Source organism: Oncorhynchus mykiss, chromosome 16, assembly GCF_013265735.2.
Source record: "Oncorhynchus mykiss isolate Arlee chromosome 16, USDA_OmykA_1.1, whole genome shotgun sequence".
In the NCBI taxonomy this organism is placed as follows: domain Eukaryota; kingdom Metazoa; phylum Chordata; class Actinopteri; order Salmoniformes; family Salmonidae; genus Oncorhynchus; species Oncorhynchus mykiss.
The window spans coordinates 12,280,374-12,289,522 of NC_048580.1; positions in this window are offsets into that span (position 1 = coordinate 12,280,374).

Here is a 9,149-nt window from a genome sequence, read left to right on the forward strand (position 1 = left end):
CTCTCGCTCTGTCTCTCTCTCTCTCTGTCTCTCTCTGTCTCTCTCTCTCTGTCTCTCTCTGTCTCTCTGTCTCTCTGTCTCTCTCTCTCTGTCTCTCTCTGTCTCTCTGTCTCTCTGTCTCTCTGTCTCTGTCTCTCTCATTTCTTTTATAACTCTGTCATATAGTGCCAGTTAGTGAAGCAGCAGTTTCCTGTGTGATCTTCTTTGTGGCATTCTGCACATCAAAACAGGAAGCTGTCTTTTCTGTGGTTTTATTTTTGGTTGTTGTCTGCCCGCTGACACACAGTGATTTCACCACACTGGACCATGTCTTGTTAAAGCATGAGTCTTCATGTCCTCACATGCACTCAGAGCCCCCTCTGACTTCTGGCTGCTCTGGCAGAATGGAGCACATGATGTGGTACTCTTACTCTGAGAGTACCTGAGGTTAGTGCAACTGTTGTAACCCCAAAAATGTCATTATTTGTACACAATTCATTTTTATACAATTAAAGTGCTATTTGCAAGAGAAAATGGCAAATGTTATTGTTACAAAAAGGATTTCTATATGGAATTCAAGACCACTGCACAGCACCTTTAAATGCACACACACACACACACGCACGCACACACATCGACAACACTAACACACATGCATGTGCACGAGCACGCTCAGGTAGAGAAAATGGGAGAGGTCGTTTTGTGTTGACAGTTGAGTGTTTATTGTAAACAGACAGACAGACAGACAGACAGACAGACAGACAGACAGACAGACAGACACTCGTTATCTCTATCATCCGAGGATCTAAAAACACTGCAATGCTGTTGTAGGAATTAAATTCCTCTATGTTTTAACACCCAATTAAAATTAAACACTCTGTCAATTCATAAGGATTTGTATGACCCTTATTTTATAAAAATGGACAGAGCCCAGTCTTAAAGTCAAACAGCAGATTTTATTCACGAGAGTACTGCTCCTTACACATTTTACCACAGGTTATAAACTGAAAATGACGTCATCAGTTTCAGTACCAACCCGTGCCATCTCCGCTCTAATACAAAGACTGTATGGTTCTCACATCGTCTTCCCCTATTAAGATGATATATGACTTGAGCTTAGGACAGCTGGTGTAGATAAGCCTTCTAGCCAGTCTGACGATAAGTTCATTCATTTCTACCATGGTACAGACAGTCATTGTTCTAATTCTTGATTATATTTACACACATTATATTCAGTACTAGGATTAAAAAGAAAATTCATACATATACAGTAACATAATAGTATTCTGATTAGTACATATACAGTAACATAATAGTATTCTGATTAGTACATATACAGTAACATAATAGTATTCTGATTAGTACATATACAGTAACATGATAGTATTCTGATTAGTACATATACAGTAACATAATAGTATACTGATTAGTACATATACAGTAACATAATAGTATTCTGATTAGTCAGTCCTGATTGAAATGTATACATAATTAGTCATTATTGATCAAAATTCCCTTAACAAATGCCATCACACGTCAGACACAAGGGGCAGTTTAGATAAATCTTATTGGACAGAAAGTAGAGTACCACCAGCTCAGCTCACCTCAGGTGCTATGTAATCAGGCGTGCCATAGAATGTGGTTGTGGTGACTCCATTGATGATGCCCTCCTTACACATGCCAAAGTCTGCTAGCTTACAGTGGCCCTCTGCATCCAATAATATGTTATCTAACTTCAGATCCCTGAGAGAAAGGGAGAGAGAGAGAGAGAGAGAGAGAGGTGTTTAGAGGGCAGAGGTTACCTGTATATGACCCCGTTGCGGTGCAGGAACATGTGGACTGTGGTTAGAGGGCAGAGGTTACCTGTATATGACCCCGTTGCGGTGCAGGAACATGTGGACTGTGGTTAGAGGGCAGAGGTTACCTGTATATGACCCTGTTGCGGTGCAGAAACATGTGGACTGTGGTTAGAGGGCAGAGGTTACCTGTATATGACCCCGTTGCGGTGCAGGAACATGTGGACTGTGGTTAGAGGGCAGAGGTTACCTGTATATGACCCCGTTGCGGTGCAGAAACATGTGGTTAGAGGGCAGAGGTTACCTGTATATGACCCCGTTGCGGTGCAGGAACATGTGGACTGTGGTTAGAGGGCACATAATTATTGGAGCGGATTTCTGAGCCACTTTATCTGGGTCTCGCCAGCAGAGGGAGCCCTATGATGAGACAGCGGATAGACGGCTGAGACTGATGTGTGTGTGTGTTTTTCACCAGATGAAGTCTCGGCAGTGTGAGTGTGAGCAGTAGGTAGGTTGCCGTAGATACGTGGCCATGAACTTGTGTCCGTTAACCTGGTGGACACGCCTCCGGACGGCCCCCTGCCGCCGCCGAGGACCAATCCGCTCTCTGAACACACGTTCCTCATTCTCATTGGCAGCTGAGGCTAACAGACAGACAAAGAGCATTAAAGAGGGGTAGGTGGTAGGGTGTTTGGGGTACAGGCTAGAGTCTGACGGGATTGGGCACAAGAGATCATGAGACCATTCCTAAAAGTACAGTATCTTTCTCACTCCTCATCTTTCTCCCTCCTCCTCTACCTCACGCTATGTCTTTCTGTATGGGCACTAAACCAAAGAACAAAATTTGAAGATATAAAAATATATATTTATATATCCTCCAACCCATCGTTTTACTTCTCTCTCTCCCTCCATCTCTCCCTTTCCCTAGGACAGAATTAACCTTATGAGACAAGAGAACCACCTCCAATCCCCTCCTACTCTCTCTGTCTGTCTAGGTTGTGATGCAGAGTTGGTTACTCTGTGTGTGTGTGTGTGGTGTGTGGTGTGTGTGGTGTGTGGTGTGTGGTGTGTGTGTTTGAGAGATAAAGCGAGAAAGTGCAGCATATAAATAGGCCATTACTGAGATCAGTGTGTTTTACATAACACATCATCCATCTGTCACACACACATTGGGCTGTCAGGACCGAAAAGAGCTTCAACTGGGCTGAGCAGGAGCGGGGGTGGGAGGGCCAAGATACCAGAGTTGGCAGAACGGAGTACTTGGGTTGGGGTGTAGGGTTTAAGCATAGCTTGAAGGTAGGTAGGGGAAGTTCCTCTTGCTGCTCTGTAGGCAAGTGCCATGGTCTTATAGTGGATGCAAACTTTGACTGGAAGCCAGTGGAGTGTGCTGAGGAGCGGGGTGATATGGGAGAACTTGGGAAGGTTGAACACCAGGCAGGCTGCAGCATTCTGGATAAGTTGCAGGAGTTTGATGGCACAAGTAGAGAGCCCAGCCAACAGCAGGGTGGCAGTAGTCCAGAAGGGAGATGACAAGTGCCTAGATTAGGACCTGCACTGCTTCCTGTGTGAGGTAGGGTCATACTCTACGGATGTTGTAAAGCATGAACCTTCAGGAGCTTGTCAATGCTTTGATGTTTGCAGAGAACGACAGGGTGACACCAAGGTTCTTTGCACTCTGGGAGGGGGACACCATGGAGATGTCAACCGGGATGGAAAGGTGTTGGAGGGGGCAGGCCTTCCCCGGGAGGAAGAGCAGCTCCGTCTTGTCCAGGTTGATCTTAAGGTGGTGGACCGACACCCAAGCTGAGATATCGTCCAGGCAACGCAGAGATGCGTGTCAACACTTGAATGTCAGAAGGAGTGGAAGGAGAAAGTAGTTGAGTGTAATCCGCATAGCAATGATAGGTGAGATCATGTGAGGATATGACAGTGCTAAGTGACTTGATGTATAGAGAAAAGAGGACCTAGAACCGAGCCCTGTGGGACACCAGTAGTGAGAGTTCGTGGTGCAGACACAGATCCTCTCCATGTCACCTGCTAGGAGCGGCCTGCCAGGTAGGATGCAATCCATGAGTGGGCAGAACCTGAGACACCCAGACCTGAGAGGGTGGAGAGGAGGATCTGATGGTTCACAGTGTCGAATGCTGCAGATAGATCTAGTAGGATGAGAACAGAGGAGAGAGAGTCAACTTTGGCAGCAAAGAGAGCCTTTGTGACACAGAGGAAAGCAGTCTCAGTTGAGTGACCTGCCTTGAAGCCTGACTGATTAGGGTCAAGAAGATCGATTTGAGGGAGATAGCGAGAGAATTGGTCAGAGACATCACGCTCAAGTGTTTTGGAAAGAAAATAAAGAAGGGATACCGGTCTGTAGTTTTTGACATCAGGGTCGAGTGCTGGTTTCATAAGGAGGGGAGCAACTCTGGCCATTTTGAAGTCAGAAGGGACGCAGCCATTGGCCAGAGATGAGTTGATGAGGGAAGTTAAGAATGGGAGGTCTCCAGAGATGGTCTGGATGAGGAAGGGATGGGGTCGAGCTGGCAGGTTGTCGGGCAGCCTAGTGGTTAAGAACGTTGGGCCAGTAACAGGAAGGTCTCAAGGCACTTAACCGTATTTGCTCTGGATAAGAGTGTCTGCTAAATGACTAAAAATTATAATAATAAAAAATGTTTTAAATATAGTTGCAGGATTTCATCTGGAGAGAAAGGGCAGAAAGACGTAAAGGCATAGGGTAGTTCTGTGTGTGTGGGACCAGTGGACTCAATAGGCTGAGGGAATGAGAAAAGTCATTCGCAGAGAGGGAGGAGGGAGGGGGAGGGGAGGGAGGAGAAGGTGGAAAAGAGTTTCCTAGGGTTAGAGGCAGAAGCTTTAAATTTAGAGGGATAGAAAGTGGTTTTCCCAGCAGATACAGAGGAAGAGCAGGTAAAGAGGAAGGAGTGAAAGGATAATAGGTCCTCTGGATGTTTAGTTTTGCAGCCATTGGACTCTAAAGCAGGGAAATCTGAGCTTTTTTTTTTTTTTTTTTGAATTTTACCCCTTTAACTCCCCAATTTCGTGGTATGCAATTGTTTTTAGTAGCTACTATCTTGTCTCATCGCTACAACTCCTGTACAGGCTCGGGAGAGACGAAGGTTGAAAGTCATGCGTCCTCCGATACACAACCCAACCAAGCCGCACTGCTTCTTAACACAGCGCGCATCCAACCCGGAAGCCAGCCGCACCAATGTGTCGGAGGAAACACCGTGCACCTGGCAACCTTGGTTAGCGCGCACTGCGCCCGGCCCGCCACAGGAGTCGCTGCTGCGCAATGAGACAAGGATATCCCTACCGGCCAAACCCTCCCTAACCCGGACGACGCTAGGCCAATTGTGCGTCGCCCCACGGACCTCCCGGTCGTAGCCGATTACGACAGAGCCTAGGTGCGAACCCAGAGTCTCTGGTGGCACAGCTGGCGCTGCAGTACAGCGCCCTTAACCACTGGGAAATCTGAGCTTTTGATGTTTGACGGACCGAATGTCTGGCGAATATCGAAACTCAAGCCAACTTTACCACAGTATTTCAACAAGCTTTTCACTCCGGACGTTTTTATCTGCTCTACCATGCACCTGCCGGGTATGGTTGAACGCCTCCTCTCGAAAAAAGCTTCTTCCAAGCGGTGTGACACCTATTCTCATTGCCTGCTGCACTGCTGCTTGGATCCCACCTGGCGATCTGTTCCCTGACTTCCCGTCTGGTACAGGTACCCCCGCCACACTCCCCCCTCTTTCCCGAACTTTCGCTTGCCTCCAGAACACACGCACATACACACACACACCGCAGACTTTGAACTTACAATAATTTTATATAGGCTAATTCACTTGTGAAGCTTATTATGTGAGCTTACCCAGAAACGCTTTAATTATTAGTATAAGCTTACTATTTATTTATTTTATCTCAGACTTTTATAGCCTACTGGACTCAGAGACCTACTCTCTCAAGTTTTCTTGTTGGGACGAGTGACTCTTTGAACTTACAAAAGCTAGCCCCAAGTCGCAAATTTTTTTCCCTTGTGATTTATGCCATTTACCACACGACCCCTAAGTTCTTTGTTGACAATGAACTTGCTTGTTTACCCAACCATGGGACAGAAAATGTTTGTTCCCACTCTCGCGACTCTGACTCTATTGGTTACACACTCTTGGTCTCCAATCCTAACCACCTAGTTGCCAGCTATGTATTCATGTTACCTGATGAAATTGCTGTACAATATGACCTAGTTACCGTCTGATGCACATTCAAATGTCATAAAAAATCTACACTGCAGAGCATTCCCTCTCCTCTGCCATGCCCTGATTGTATTACTGTTGATGATATCTGGAAATGTGCATGTACACCCTGGCCCAACTACTGCTGCTAGCCCCAATCCTGACTTGTGCTCTGATTTCTGCTCCACTGATTTTTCTGTATGTTAACACTAGAAGCTTATTACATAAAATGTATCAATTGAAAGTGTGGGTTCACAGCTCCAATCCAGATGTGTTGGTCATTACTGAGACGTGGTTAAGGAAGAGTGTTTTGAATACTGATGTTAACCTTTCTGGTTATAACCTTTTTCGGCAAGACAGATCTTCCAAAGGTGGTGGAGTGACAATCTCTGCCAAGGAACAACTTCAGTGCTCTGTTGTCTCTACCAAGTCTGTCCCCAAACAATTTCATTTGCTGGTTTTAAGCATCCAGGTTTCAAATAGCTCTTTGTTGACTGTTGCTGGGTGTTATCGTCCACCATCAGCGCCGGCCTGTACCCTACCTGCCCTAAGCTCTCTCCTGGCCCCTTACACTAAGTGTGAATTTGTCCTGCTAGGTGAAGTAAACTGGGACATTCGTAAACCACCTGACAAAGTCCTAAAGCAATGGGACTCCCTAAATCTTTCTCAGATTATTACCAATCCCACAAGGTATGACTCCAAACACCCAGAAAAGGCTACTCTCCTTGATGTTATTCTCACAAATAATCCTGATAGGTATCAGTCTGGTGTTTTCTGTAATGACCTTCGTGATCACTGTTTTACAGCCTATGTTTGTAATGTCTGTTCAGTGAAACGACATGTCCTGATTTGTCATAGACGCTTGCTAAAAAACTTTAATGAGCAAGCTTTCCTTCATGACCTGGCCTCTGTAAATTGGTATAGAATCAGCTTGATCCCCTCTGTTGAAGACCTTCAATATTTTAAGTGGTATTGTCAACAAACACGCCCCCATAAAGAAAATGAGAATTAAAAACAGGTTCAGCCCCTGGTTCGACCGTGATCTGGCAGAGTTACTCCACCTCAAGAATTCCATTTGGCGAAAGGCTTGGCACACGCACACTCAGGCTGACTGGCTGTCGTTCAGGCAAATGAGAAAAGTGCACTCAGGCTGTCCGGAGTTACTTTAAGGAGCAGTTCTCTCTGTGGATCTGACCCCAAGAAGCTCTGGAAAATGGTGAAAGACCTGGAGAATAAACCCTCCTCCTCAAAGCTGCCCATCTCCCTTAATGTTGATGATGTGGTTATTACTGACAAGAAGCACATGGCTGAGCTCTTTAATCACCACCTCATTAAGTCAGGATTCCTATTTGTCTCAGCCATGCCTCATTGCCTGTCTGACATTTCCTCATCTACCAGCCCTTCTAATGCGACTAGCCCCGATGTTCCTCTTTTTCCCCTGCCCTGCTACAAAATTTCTCCCTGCAGGCGGTCACTGAGTCTGAGGTGCTAAAGGAGCTCCTTGGTTTAGATCCTTTCTTCTTTAAGGTTTCAGCCCCTAACATTCCCAAGCATGCCTCTCACTTTCTTAACCTGTCTCTCCTCTCTGGGGAGGTTCCCATTACTTGGAAGGCAGCCACGGTGTGTCCTTTATTTAAAGGGGGAGATCAAGCTGATCCTAACTGTTATAGGCCAATTTGTCAAAAGTGTTGGAAATACTTGTCAATAATCAACTGACTGGCTTTCTTGATGTCTTTAGTATTCTCTCTGGTATGTAATCTGGTTTCCGCTCAGGTTATGGATGTGTCACTACAACCTTAAATGTCCTAAATGATGTCACCCATTGCCCTCGATTCTAAGCAATGTTGTGCTGCCACTGGTGCCTCTGAGGAGTCTTTGGTCTGGTTTGCTAACTCTCAAAGAGTGCACTGTATAAAGTCAGAACATCTGCTGTCTCAGCCACTGCCTGTCACCAAGGGAGTGCCCCAAGGCTCGATCCTAGGCCCCACGCTCTTCTCAATTTACATCAACAACATAGCTCAGGCAGTAGGAAGCTCTCATCCATTTATATGCAGATGATACAGTCTTATGCTCAGCTGGCACCTCCCCGGATTTTATGTTTCATATACAACAAAGCTTTCTTAGTGTCCAATAAGCTTTCTCTGCTGTTAACCGTGTTTTGAACACCTCCAAAACAAAGGTCATGTGGTTTGGTAAGAATGCTCCTCTCCCCACTGGTGTGATTACTACCTCTGAGGGTTTAGCGCTTGAGGTAGACACCTCATACAAGTACTTGGGAGGATTGTTAGACGGAACACTGTCAGCACATATCAAAGCTGCAGGCTAAAGTTAAATCTAGACTTGGATTCCTCAATCGTAATCGCTCCTCTTTCACCCCACCTGCCAGACGAACCCTGATTCAGATGACCATCCTACCCATGCTAGATTATGGAGACATAATTTATAGCTCTGCAGTTAACTTCTTCCGGCTGGGGGGCAGTATTGAGAAGCTTTGATGAATATGGTGCCCAGAGTAGACTGCCTGCTATTCAGGCCCAGAAGCTAATATATGCATATAATTAGAATATTTGGATGGGAAACACTCTGAAGTTTCTAAAACTGTTTGAATGATGTCTGTGAGTATAACAGAATTTATATGGCAGGCAAAAACCTGAGAATAAATCCAACCAGGAAGTGGGAGGTTTGTAGGTTTTCAAGTATTTGCCTATCCAAGATACAGTGTAAATTTGGTCCGATTGCACTTCCTAAGGCTTCCACTATATGTCAACAGTCTTTAGAACCTTGTTTCAGGCTTATACTGTGAAGGGGGAGCGAATAAGAGCTGTTTGACTGAGAGGTCTGGCAGAAGGCCATGAGCTAAATCATGCGCGCGGCCATGAGAGTGAGCTGCGTTCCTTTTCATTTCTAAAGACAAAGGAATTGTCCAGTTGAAACATTATTGAAGATTTATGTCAAAAACATCCTAAACATTGATTCAATACATCGTTTGACATGTTTCTACGAACTGTAATATAACTTTTTTTGACTTTTCGTCTGAACTAAGCGTTCGCTCATTTATAATACTGTTGACTCCACAACATGGCGGGTATCTGTATGGCTTGTTTTGGTACCTGAGCGCTGTACTCAGATTATT